The sequence below is a fragment of the Sapajus apella genome, unplaced genomic scaffold, assembly GCF_009761245.1.
Source record: "Sapajus apella isolate SASKATOON/1434 unplaced genomic scaffold, GSC_monkey_1.0 scaffold16, whole genome shotgun sequence".
Taxonomy (NCBI): Eukaryota; Metazoa; Chordata; class Mammalia; order Primates; family Cebidae; genus Sapajus; species Sapajus apella.
In genome coordinates this window covers 31435826-31449811 of record NW_022436956.1, presented here as the reverse complement: position 1 = coordinate 31449811, position 13986 = coordinate 31435826, and the positions used below count along the sequence as shown (strand labels likewise).

At 37.5% G+C, this 13986-nt stretch overlaps 1 protein-coding gene across 6 annotated transcripts in view; it reads left to right on the top strand.

Annotated features, from left to right (window-relative positions):
• Window positions 1-13986, top strand: part of DYNC2H1 (dynein cytoplasmic 2 heavy chain 1) — a 396897-nt gene that overhangs the window by 248984 nt on the left and 133927 nt on the right. The gene's annotated exons all lie outside the window — the stretch shown is intronic.

Below are 13986 nucleotides of genomic sequence, written 5' to 3'. Positions count from 1 at the left end.
TTTTGGGGTACATGTGAAGAACATGCAAGATTGTTGCATAGGTACACACGTGGCAGTGTGATTTGCTGCCTTCCTCCCCATCACCTACATCTGGCATCTCTCCCCTTGCTATCTCTCCCCAGCCCCCTACCCTCCACCGTCCCTCCCTATTTCCCCCCAACTGACCCCAGTGTGTGGTGCTCCCCTCCCTGTGTCCATGTGTTCTCATTGTTCAACACCCGCCTATGAGTGAGAACATGCTGTGTTTGATCTTCTGCTCTTCTGTCAGTTTGCTGAGAATGATGGTTTCCAGGTTCATCCATGTCCCTACAAAGGACCCAAACTCATCGTTTTTGATGGCTGCATAATATTCCATGGTGTATATGTGCCACATTTTCCCTATCCAGTCTATCGTCGATGGGCATTTGGGTTGGTTCCAGGTCTTTGCTATTGTAAACAGTGCTGCAATGAACATTCGTGTGCACGTGTCCTTATAGTAGAACGATTTGTAATCCTTTGGATATATACCCAGTAATGGGATTGCTGGGTCAAATGGAATTTCTATTTCTAGGTCCTTGAGGAATCGCCACACTGTCTTCCACAATGGCTGAACTAATTTACACTCCCACCAACAGTGCAAAAGTGTTCCTATTTCTCCACATCCTCTCCAGCATCTGTTGTCTCCAGATTTTTTAATGATGGCCATTCTAACTGGCGTGAGATGGTATCTCAATGTAGTTTTGATTTGCATTTCTCTGATGACCAGTGATGATGAGCATTTTTTCATATGTTTGTTGGCCTCACGTATGTCTTCTTTTGTAAAGTGTCTGTTCATATCCTTTGCCCACTTTTGAATGGGCTTGTTAGTTTTTTCTTGTAAATCTGTTTTAGTTCTTTGTAAATTCTGGATATCAGCCCTTTGTCAGATGGGTAAACTGCAAAAATTTTTTCCCATTCTGTTGGTTGCCGATTTGCTCTAATAACTGTTTCTTTTGCTGTGCAGAAGCTGTGGAGTTTGATTAGGTCCCATTTGTCTATTTTGGCTTTTGTTGCCAATGCTTTTGGTGTTTTGGTCATGAAGTCCTTGCCTACACCTATGTCCTGAATGGTTTTGCCTAGATTTTCTTCTAGGGTTTTTATGGTGTTAGATCTTATGTTTAAGTCTTTAATCCATCTGGAGCTAATTTTAGTGTAAGGTGTCAGGAAGGGGTCCAGTTTCTGCTTTCTGCCCATGGCTAGCCAGCTTTCCCAACACCATTTATTGAACAGGGAATCCTTTCCCCATTGCTTGTTTTTGTCTGGTTTGTCAAAGATCAGATGGTTGTAGATATGTTGTGTTGCCTCCGAGACCTCTGTTCTGTTCCATTGGTCTATATCTCTGTTTTGGTACCAGTACCATGCTGTTTTGATTACTGTAGCCTTGTAGTATAGTTTGAAGTCTGGTAGTGTGATGCCCCCCGCTTTGTTCTTTTTGCTTAGAATTGACTTGGCTATGCGGGCTGTCTTTTGGTTCCATATGAAGTTTAAGGTGATTTTTCCCACTTCTGCAAAGAAGGTCATTGGTAGCTTGATGGGGATAGCATTGAATCTGTAAATTACTTTGGGCAGTATGGCCATTTTCACGATATTGATTCTTCCTAACCATGAACATGGAATGTTTCTCCATCTGTTTGTGTCCTCTCTTATTTCATTGAGCAGTGGCTTGTAGTTCTCCTTGGAGAGGTCCTTTATGTTCCTTGTTAGTTGTATTCCTAGGTATTTTATTCTCTTTGTGGCAATTGTGAATGGAAGTTTGTTCTTGATTTGGCTCTCTTTAAGTCTGTTATTGGTGTATAGGAATGCTTGTGATTTTTGCACATTGATTTTATATCCTGAGACTTTGCTGAACTTGCTTATCAGTTTCAGGAGATTTGGGGCTGAGACGATGGGGTCTTCTAGATATACAATCATGTCGTCTGCAAATAGAGACAATTCGACTTCTTCCTTTCTTATTTGAATGCCCTTTATTTCTTTTTCTTGCCTGATTGCTCTGGCTAGAACTTCTAGTACTATATTGAATAGGAGTGTTGAAAGAGGGCATCCTTGTCTGGTGCCACATTTCAAGGGGAATGCTTCCAGTTTTTGCCCATTCAGCATGATATTGGCTGTTGGTTTGTCATAAATAGCTTTTATGATTTTGAGATACGTTCCATCAATACCTAGCTTATTGAGGGTTTTTAGCATAAAGAGCTGTTGAATTTGTCAAAGGCCTTCTCTGCATCAATTGAGATAATCATGTGGTTTTTGTCTTTGGTTCTGTTTATGTGGTAAATTATGTTTATAGACTTGCGTATGTTGAGCCAGCCTTGCATCCCCGGGATAACGCCTACTTGATCATGGTGGATAAGCTTTTTGATGTGCTGTTGCAATCGGCTTTTCAGTATTTTATTGAAGATTTTTGCATCTATGTTCATCATGGATATTGGCCTGAAGTTTTCTTTTCTTGTTGAGTCTCTGCCGGGTTTTGGTATCAGGATGATGTTGGTGTCATAAAATGATTTGGGAAGAATTCCCTCTTTTTGTATTGTTTGGAATAGTTTCAGAAGGAATGGTACCAGCTCCTCTTTGGCTGTCAACCCGTCTGGACCTGGGCTTTTTTTGGGTGGTAAGCTCTTAATTGCTGCCTCAACTTCAGACCTTGTTATGGGTCTGTTCAGGGTTTCGGCTTCTTCCTGGTTTAGGCTTGGGAGGAGGCAAGTGTCCAGGAATTTATCCATTTCTTCCAGGTTTACTAGTTTATGTGCATAGAGTTGTTTGTAATAATCTCTGATAATGGTTTGAATTTCTGTGGAATCTGTGGTGATATCCCCTTTATCGTTTTTTATTGCATCAATTTGGTTATTCTCTCTTTTCTTTTTTATTAATGTGGCTAGTGGTCTGTCTATTTTGTTGATCTTTTCAAAAAACCAGCTCCTGGATGTATTGATTTTTTTAAGGGTTTTTTGTGTCTCTATCTCCTTCAGTTCTGCTCTGATCTTAGCTATTTCTTGTCTTTTGCTAGACTTTGAGTTTTTTTGATCTTGCTCCTCTAGCTCTTTCAGTTTTGACAATAGGGTGTCAATTTTTGATCTCTCCTTGTTTCTCATGTGGGCACTTATTGCTATATATTTTCCTCTAGAGACTGCTTTAAATGTGTCCCAGAGATTCTGGTATGTTGTGTCTTCATTCTCGTTGGTTTCGAAGAACATCTCTATTTCTGTCTTCATTTCATTGTCTATCCAGTCAACATTCAAGAGCAAGTTGTTCAGTTTCCATGAAGCTGTGCGGTTCTGGGCTAGTTTTTGAATTCTGAGTTCTAACTTGATTGCACTGTGGTCTGAGAGACTGTTTGTTACGATTTCTGTTCTTTTGCATTTTGAGGAGTGATTTACTCCCAATTATGTGGTCAGTTTTAGAGTAGGTGTGATGTGGGGCTGAGAAGAATGTATATTCTGTGGATTTGGGGTGGAGAGTTCTGTAAATGCCTATTAGGTTTGCTTGGTCCAGGTCTGAGTTCAAGTTCTGGATATCCTTGTTAATTTTCTGTCTGGTTGATCTGTCTAATGTTGACAATGGGGTGTTAAAGTCTCCCACTCTTATTGTGTGGGGGTCTAAGTCTCTTTGTAAGTCATTAAGAACTTGCCTTATGTATCTGGGTGCTCCTGTATTGGGTGCGTATATATTTAGGATCATTAGCTCTTCTTGTTGCATTGATCCTTTTACCATTATATAATGTCCCTCTTTGTCTCTTATGATCTTTGTTGCTTTAAAGTCTAATTTATCAGAGATGAGAATTGCAACTCCTGCTTTTTTTTTTGCTCTCCATTTGCTTGGTAAATCTTCCTCCATCCCTTTATTTTGAGCCTTTTTGTATCCTTGCATGTGAGATGGGTTTCCTGGATACAGCACACCGATGGGTTTTGTCTTTTTATCCAATTTGCCAGTCTGTGTCTTTTGATTGGGGCATTTAGTCCATTTACATTTAGGGTTAATATTGTGCGAATTTGATACTGCCATTTTGGTGCTAGCTGGGTGTTTTGCCCTTTAGTCGATGCAGATTCATCATTGTGTTGATTCTTTACCTTTTGGCATGTTTTTGGAGTGGCTGGTACTTGTCGTTCCTTTATATGTGTAGAGCGTCTTTCAGGAGCTCTTGTAAAGCTGGCCTGGTGGTGACGAAATCTCTGAGTACTTGCATGTTCACAAAGGATTTTATTTTTCCTTCAGTTATGAAGCTTAGTTTGGCTGGATAGGAGATTCTGGGTTGAAAGTTCTTTTCTTTAAGGATGTTGAATATTGGCCCCCACTCTCTTCTGGCTTGTAGGGTTTCTGCTGAGAGATCTGCTGTGAGTCTGATGGGCTTCCCTTTGTGGGTAACCCGACCTTTCTCTCTGGCTGCCCTTGATATTTTCTCCTTCATTTCAACCCTGGTGAATCTGACGATTATGTGCCTTGGGGTTGCTCTTCTTGAGGAATATCTTTGTGGTGTTCTCTGTATTTCCTGGACTTGAATGTTTGCCTGCCTTGCTAGGTTGGGGAAGTTTTCCTGGATAATATCCTGAAGAATATTTTCCAGCTTCGATTCATTCTCTTCGTCGCATTCAGGTACGCCTATCAAACGTAGATTATGTCTTTTCACATAGATCCACATTTCTTGGAGACTTTGTTCATTCCTTTTTACCCTTTTTTCTCTATTCTTGCCTTCCTGTTTTATTTCATTGAGTTGATCTTCGACCTCTGATATCCTTTCTTCTGCTTGGTCAATTCAGCTGTTGATACTTGTGCATGCTTCACGAAGTTCTCGTGTTGTGTTTTTCAGCTCCATCAGTTCACTTATATTCCTTTCTATTTTGTCCATTCTCATTAGCATTTCGTCAAATCTTTTTTCAAGGTTCTTAGTTTCTTTGCATTGGGTTATAACATGTTCTTTAAGTTCACAGAAGTTTCTTACTACCCACCTTCTGAAGTCTGATTCTGTCATTTCCTCACACTCGTTCTCCCTCCAACCTTGTTCCCTTGCTGGTGAGGAGTTGTGATCCCTTGTAGGAGGAGAGGTGTTCTGGTTTCGGGTGTTTTCATCCTTTTTGTGCTGGTTTCTTCCCATCTTTAAGGATTTATCCACCTGTCGACTTTGTAGTTGCTGGCTTTCAGATTGGGTCTCAAATGTTTCAGATTGACGTTCTGTTTGTTGATGTTGAGGTTATTTCTGTTTCTTAGTTTCCCTTCTGACACACCGGCCCCTCTGCTGTAGGTCTGCTGAGGTCTACTCCAGGCCCTGCTTGCCTGGGGTTCACCTGCAGCAGCTGCTGAACAGTAAGGGTTGTTACCAGTTTTTTTCTTCTGCTATCTTTGTCCCAGAAGGATACCTGCCAAGTGTCAATGTGATCTCTCCTTTATGAGGTAGCTCTTTGGCTATATAGGGGTCAGGGAGCTGCTTGAGGAGACGGTCTCTTCTTTATAGGAGCTCAAATGCTGAGCTGTGAGCTCTGTTGTTCATTCAGAGCTGCTGGGCAGGTATGTTTAGGTCTGCTGCAGCAGAAGTCATAAACTGCTTTTTGTTCCCAGGTGCTCCGTCCCAGGGATTTAGGGCTTTATGAGTTTTGGTTATGCTGCTGCCTTCTCTTTTTTTTTTTTTCCTTCAGAGCTGCCCCATCCAGCAAGGAGGCAGCCTAGTCACTGCCTGACTGTAGAGGCTTTGCTGAGCTGCTGTGGGCTCCGCCCAGCTGCCGAGTGAACTTCCCTGCAGTCCTGTTTATATGGGTGTAGTTAGAACTGCATTGGCAATGGTGGCCCGCCTCTCTTATGGCGGAGCCTGTCTGCAGTGGTGGGTTGCCTTGGCAACAGCGGGCTGCCTCAGCAATGGCAGGTTGCCTTGGCAACGGCTGGCTGCTTCAGCATTGGCTGACTACCTCCGTAGTGGTGGGCTATCTCGGTAATGGCGGACTCCCCTCCCCCACGGAGCTGGACTGTCCCGGGTTCAGCTGCGCTTGCTGTGAAACTCTCAATCCAGAGTTTCTGGTTGCTGTTCTTTTGTGGGGGTGGGACCAGCCTAGCCTGATCGTCTGGCTCCCTGCCTCAGAGCCTTTTTTTTTTTTTTTTTAAGTTGGTTTTTCAGTCACCTATTGAAGAGGCGCCGCGGTGTGTGTTTTTTCCCATGCGACAACTCACTGTGCTGGCTTAAACTGCGGCACTGAGATTCGTGGCGCTTTTTTTGCCCTGGAATCTACTGTCCTGGCTCCCTGCTCAGTCCCCTTTTTAAACAGATGAATGGGCGAGTTCCCGTGGCTCCAATCGCCAGCCAAAAGTGCACCTGGACCGGTGTATTTTGTATGGAGAACCTGTGCTCCGGGGCACCGACAAAGCAGCCGCATGGGGCAAAGCAGCGGCGCCGGCCGGCACAGCCACGCTGGTGACCCGTGGAGCTCCTCCGCCTGGGAATTTCCTAGTCTGTGGGCAATAAAAATGCAGCGTCCACTCACCCTCTGTGCTTTCACTGGGAGCTGCAATCCTGAGCTGTTCCTAAACAGCCATCTTGGATCCTCCCCCTGTATGCATTCTTTCAATCTCACACACGTGCCATTTGTGTCTAAAAACATATTATATGTTTTGCTTATTTTTTGAAGATTATAAAGCAGTATTGCAAAGGATGCTCTAGGACTTGCTTTTTTTCCTTCAGCTCTGACTAAGATTCATTATTGTGGTTGGTTTGGCTGTTGTTTCATTCTTTATTGTCATTGTACAATATGTCATCATGTAACTATAACACAATTTGTTTATCCATTCCCCTACTGACGGACATTTGGGTTACTCCAGTTTTTATGGCTATTGAGACAGTGCTACTAGGAAACTTTGTAGCTATGTCTCCCTAGTGCATAAGCTCAAGAGTTTCTCTACTGTACATGCTTAGGAATAGAATTGTTATGTCAAATTGCTTTTAGTGGTTGTACTAATTCACTCTTGTGCCAACAGTATGTAATATATTCATTGTTTTAATCCTACTAGTACTTGGTATTTTTGGATGCCTTTATTGCTGCCAGTCTGGTAGGTTAAAATGGTACTTCATTGTGATCTTGATTCACATTTTATATTACTATGAAGAGAATATGCATCTCTCCATATGTTCTTTAGCCACTCCTGCTTTTTCTGTTGGAAAAACAGCAATGAGGTCGATGTAGCTGAAGCACAGTGAGGGAGAAGGGGAGTGGTGGGAAATGAGGATGGGAGATAGCTGAGGTGGAGCTGGACTAGGTCATAAGCCTTGTGAGCCGTGAAAATAACTAGATTACTCTGGCAGAGTATGTTTTTTAGAGAATCAACTACTGGGGAGTAAGACTTAAAGCAAAGAGAGATGTTAGAAAACAGTTGCAGTAATCTAATGCTGTTGCTCAAAATGGTAGCAGGTTTGGGGAGGCAATTGTTATTAATCTAATTTCTGATTAGCGTTAGTTCTCTAAAATTTATATATGTTTTTGTATAAAAGCTACATATTTCTAAGAGCCAGCTATATATTCACTTACTTTCTCCTAACCATACATTGAAGTTCCAGAACTTTATTTCATAGTTTCAATAGCAATTTCATGGCAAAATTTTAAAAACCTGTTATATTTTTTCTTAAAATGTAATGAGGACTTTTCTGTTGCCAAAGATTTGAAGATTAATTGCTAGTGTAATAATTTTAGGAACATTGCATCAAATGGCTTTTATGAACCCAACAGCTGTGGTTACTCATGTTCAGCAGCTGTGATTATCCTGAGTCAAATGGTTTTTCATCAGTTATTAGAAAAGTCATAAGTTCCTGGTAAATTCATTTTTGAAATCAGAAAGCTTAAGTTCCCATTTTTTTTCTCAGACATGCTATATTTGAATATATTAACCCATGTTACAGGAGGGTATTTTTAGCTACAACTTATCCAATAGCACCATCAGCAAAAAGAGATAATGTACTTGTATTTTTATACACAGTGTAATAACTTCTGACTTCTAATTGTAGGCAAATCTGAATTTGAATACTTTTCATATTTTGGGTTCTATGACCATTAGACAAAAGCAAGTCAACTGAAGGATATTAGTCTATTTCATTTTGTAATATATATAATGATTTTACATTTCTCCTTTTGATTTTTTATGTAGGAATAATATATTTACTAACATCATAGACTTAATTTTCAAACTTTTATTAAGTTATCATTTGGTAAGACATAAAAGTGTCTCTTTGAAAATCCTGTTATATATACTTATCTTTCCTTTCTGAATTATATTTCATGATAATGCAAAGTTGATAAAACTCTTCTTTATTGAATAATTCTAGATAATAAATATGGCAGGAATGATGGAATTTGAAAAATCATTATTTCACAAACTCTAATAAAATAATTGGTTCAGACAATTATTATCAAGGGTTGGACCCATTAGATGGAAAATTGATGGGGGTGTTTACAAGAGAATGATAAGCTGTCATCACCTGTACTCTCCGATCAATCTTTGCATCACAAAGAGGAGGCATTCAGACACTATGTGCCTCCTAATCTGATGAAATATGAAGTACACTTTCCAAAAGTATTCTTTCAAAAAGAGTAAACCTGAATCTGATCAAGTTCTAATTTAATTAATCTAGAACTTAATTAATCTAGAACTAATTTACCATTAACCAGAAACATAGGGGTAAAAGAACGAGTTAAATGACACCACTGGAGCCAGAATGTGGGACAGTTTGCAAGTTAAGGAATTCAGTTTAATCAATAGGTTAATGGTAGGCAAAGAGGCAAGTGAGGAGGACTGCTCTATATTAATGAGACTTATAATACATAGTAAATCTGTGAATCCTGATTTAAATAATCCAATTGAAACAAATTTTGAGACTGTCAGAGAAATTTAACTATGGGATAGGTATGATGTGATGCCAATTAATTTTTGTTTATTGGGAAAAGTATGGCATTATAATAGTTATATCAATTTTTTTTTTCTGTAGAGATGCATACTGAGTATGTAGGAGTTAACATGTGGTCTGGGATTTGTTTTAAAACACGTAAGGAATAATAACAAAAGGGAGATGAATGAAGCAAGTGCAGGAAAATGTTGACTGTTGTTGAATATACATGATGGCTCTCTTTGAGAATGTTTGTAATAAAAATCAATTTTTGTGTATCTTTGAAAATGTTCATAGTAAAATTAATATTTAAAAGTTTTAAAAATGTGATGGATATTTACATATATGTTCTTGACCTTGTCACCCACCTTTTTTAGTACTTTCTTATACACAACTATTAACATTTTTCTGCAAAAAAGTCTTAGGTGGGAGGCAGCATCCCCTATTACTGCAGTGTTGAAAATGGCAAACACTTTTCAAGTCCCCCTCACAGTTAGAGAATCGTTATGCCAGGCACCAATCCCAGCTTCTGAATAGGGAACTAGTGAATCAAAGAGGCAGTTCCTTTGCTCTCTTGGAAGGCAGTGGCACACTAACCTACACTAAGAAAAAAGAAGTCAGTGATTGCTTAGAGATAGGGGAGGAGAGATAAGAGAAGGGAGGAAAGATAAACGGAGGGAGGAATGGCCATACCAGGAGGTAATTTTCAAGGTGATGAAAATGTTTATTGTTTAATACTGATTAGCAAGTTCTAATTCCTGGTAACATCCAGAGCTGAAGGCAATGGTGATAGAAAAGCCATAGCTTCTGTGTTCAGTGGCACTGTCAGGTTGTCCTTCCCTTTTTCCACCAGAATGATGTGTTTAACTGGCCCTAGCCCAATTTTTTACTTTTCTGAGAATTCTGTAAACTACCTAACATTGTTTCAGTAATTATCTGTTTTTACTTTTTATAGCTTTATTGAGGTTAATTAGCATTCAATAAACAACACATATTTAGAGTGTATATTTTGATAATTTTTGACATATGTATATACTTTTGAGACTATCATCACATCAAGATAGTGAACATTCCCATTACCCACAAAAGTTTTCTCTTAGCACTCCCTCCTGTTTCTTCTCCCCTATTCCCAGGCAACCACTGATTTCTTTTTTTATCAGTATAGATTAATTTACATTGTCTATAGTGTTATATAAAAGAATAATACTGTTAAGTGTACCCTCTTCTTTATGGCTTCTTATTCATTTACGTTATGTGTATTAGGAGCTTTTCCTTTTTATTGCTAAATATAGTATTCCATTGTATGAATATACCACTATTTGCTTATTCATTCAGTTACTGATGACATTAGTTTGTTTCCATTTTGGGGCTCTGATATGGTTTGGCTGTGTCCTCACCCAAATCTCATCTTGTAGTTCCCATAATCCCCATGTGTCAAGGGAGGGACCTAGTGGGAGTTGATTAGATTATGGGAGATGGTTTCCCCCATGCTGTTCTCATGTTAGTGAGTGAGTTCTCATGTCTGATGGTTTCATAAGGGACTTTCCCCCACATCACTCTGCACTTGTCTCTCCTGTTCCATATGAAGAAGGACATGTTTGCTTCCCCTTCCACCATGATTGTAAGTTTCCTGAGGCTTCCTCAGTCATGCAGAACTGTGTGTGAATCAATTAAATCTCTTTTGTCTGTATATTACCTGGTCTCGGGTATTTCTTCACAGCAGTGTGAAAATGGACTAATACAGGCTCCTAAATTAAGCTTTTATGAACATTTAAACATTGATTTTATACCTTCATATGAACATATTCTTTTATTTCCTTTGACTAAATACCTACTAGTGGAATGACTGGATTATATAACAGGCATATGTTTAATCTTTTAAGTAACTGCCAAACTGTTTTCAAATGTGGCATATAATAGGAATTATTTAAAAAAAATAAGCAGAAGAATGTATTAGGAGAGATGAGGTCTTAAATGTATTTGGTTGTGTGTATATACATGATATAATGCATTCATATATTCTGTGTATTTTATTTGTATTTTGATAAATAACAAAAGTATATTTTTGATCTCAGTAAGTAGGATTATTAAAGCCACTAATTATTCAGAGTGCAACAAAGTATCATCTGAAAGCAGATATAGCATTTCATATAATTTAGTAATTAATACCAGGTCTTATTTAGTGTTAACCAGTTATACATAAAATATTAATATATATGATTTATAATGAAGGGTTCAGCCTAGTACTCCAAATAATATATCTCAATATTTGAAAACTGATATATTCACTAGTGTGACTATGAATTTATAATAAATAGCCTTCTGTGACAGGTTCATTCTCAATTTGCCTATGTTAAAATTGCACTAACTAGCAGATCTTCTGAGATTTATTTCTAGGTTTTTAATGTCATATTACCTTGAAAAATGATGATGTGAGTTCATAACATAGTAGAGTGCCTGTACATTTCACTTTTGATCCTGAGTGAAATCTACAAATCACCAACATAAATTAGAATTTGGTCTTACGCGTGACTGGTGTAAATATATTTTAGAGACATGAGAAATACAGGGAAAAGCTTTTCTGTCTCCCCCTTTATCCTACATATGTTAACATTAGAAATATAAGCTATTGCATATTCTCCTATCTCATTTTCACGTGTTAGTGTATAGTTTTGGGGGATATGCATTTTTATGTATGCAGGGAAATTTTATATGGTTTGATACATCCTGATGTGTTTAGTAACACAGTTAAACATCCTCATCGGACCTGGCCAAGCATGCACAGGGAGCATGAAGCTATTAAGGGGTGATGAGAATATTGCCTAAGTACATTTTTAAGGCCTGAAAATAATCATTACAATAGAATATTTGGGCTGAAATTAAAAATATAATATTGTTTAATGAATTTCTATTCATTTCAAAAACAAAAGTATATGTTGTGAATATAATATAAAAAGTATTATAAATTATTTGTTTTTTCTGCAAATTATAATATTTGAGAAAACTGATTTAGTGCTTTTCCTTTATAATTCTTATACATTTAATTGTCTTTATTTGTCTTCTTGAAATAGGTAAGCCCTTATGTACAGTGTTGAATAAACGTAGTGATAGTTGGCATCCTTACCTTGCTATGCATTTAAAGGGAATGATTTTTAATATTGTATTATAGATTATGATATTTGCCTCATTTTATAGATACCGTTTATCAGGTTGTATTAGTTGGCTTGGCCTGCTGTAACAAAATACCACTAATTGGGTGGCTTAAACAACAGAAATTTATTTTCTCACAGTTTTGGAGGCTAGAAGTCTGAAATCAGGATACAGCATACTCAGTTTCTTGTGAGGCTGCTCTTCCAGGCTAGTAGAGAGCTGCTTTCTTTCTGACTCCTCACATGTCCTGTCCTTTGTATGTGTGCACAGAGAAAGAGTGAATTAGGTCTCTAATGTATCTTTTTATAGGGACTCTAATTCTATCACATCAGGTCCTGACTTCTATGACCTCATTTAACCTTAATTATCTCCTCAGAGGCCACTTCTCCAAACACAGCCATAATGGGAATTAGGGCCTCAACAGATGGATTTTAGGGGGGGACACAAACATTTAGTCCATACGTGAAAGAAGTTTTCTAATATTCTCAGTGCTTCTGTTAGTCTTCACTTTACTGCAAACTATCTCAAAGCTTAGTGACTTGAAGTAATAATGTTTTTTAATTTTTTAATGATTCTGTGGGTTGGCTGTATTATTCCTTTTTAGTTTCACTTGAGCTTCCCTGTAAGATTGTCTTTATTTGAAGAGTTGACTGGACAGGAAGGTTCAAGATGTTCTTACTCATGTATTTGTAGACAGTGCTGGCTATTAGCTAGGGTGATTTCATTCTTGATGTGGCTTTTTGCCTACCAGATGCTAGCATGGTATATCAGGGTTCCAAGTCCGGAAATGAAACTTCATGTCCTTTTGAAGTGTAGGGTTTATAAATTGCACATTGCTTTTGCCATATTCTGTTAGTCAAAGCAAGTCCAGCCCAGATTCAAGATGGTGACAAAACAGATATCTCTTGATATGAGAGAAGAACATTACATTGCAACAAATGTGATTGCAGGAAGGCATCATTCATCAAAGGCTATTATTATAAAAATCTTCCAAATCTTTATCAAGTTTGCCAGGGGAAATTTGTCAAGAATGTATTGATGAATTTTATGTCTATATTTCCTGTAAATATTGAGAAGATATATTTTTCTGCTTAATTTGTTTATATGATGAATTATAGCTTCTATGACTGAACCATATATTCAATGTCATCTTGCATATCTTTTAAAAAACGTTGCTTGATGTTTGCTTGAATCTGTGTTCAGAAGTAAGACTGGTCTTCGAGTTTATATTTTCTTTGGTATTTAATTTTTACTAGCCTTTGTAACATTATTTGGAAAATATTGCCTCATTTTTCTAGTCTCTGAACAAGTAAATGCAAAAATTATCTGTTTTAAAGAATGTTAATAGAACTTACATGTGAACTATTGGTGCTTGAGATTTACTTTGATATAGTAGTTTTAGCTTCTAATTTAATTTTTTGACCAACTATAGCCTCACTTAGAAAAACTCCACCATTCTTGAGACTGTTTTATTAATTTACATATTCCTAAGAATTTCTATATTAGTCAAATTCACAAATTTTTATGGCATAAAGTTTCAAATAATCTCATGGTATCTTTAGCATTTTCTATATATGTAATTTCATTTAAAATTAGAATTTTAAAGTAAATTTTTGCCATTTTTAGTTTTACCATTAACTAGCTATCTAACATTCAATCTGGTAAGAAATCTCTTAATTTTATTAGTCTTTTCAGTGAACCAATTTTTGGATTTTTAAAAACTCTGATCTCTTTTGTGTCTGTTTTCTATTTAAATTTTAAATTTTGTTTGTTCTTATTGTTGTATAATAACTTTCCATATTCTCGACTGTGAAATTTATAAGTTTTACTCAATTTTTAGCGTTGCTTCTTTTTAACATAAGATTTGCTGCTATAATATTCCTCTAAAATCTCATTAACTACCCATTCACTGTTTTATAAATTTTGATATGTGGGGTTTTCATGAACACAGTATTTTGAAATTTTGTTAAAAT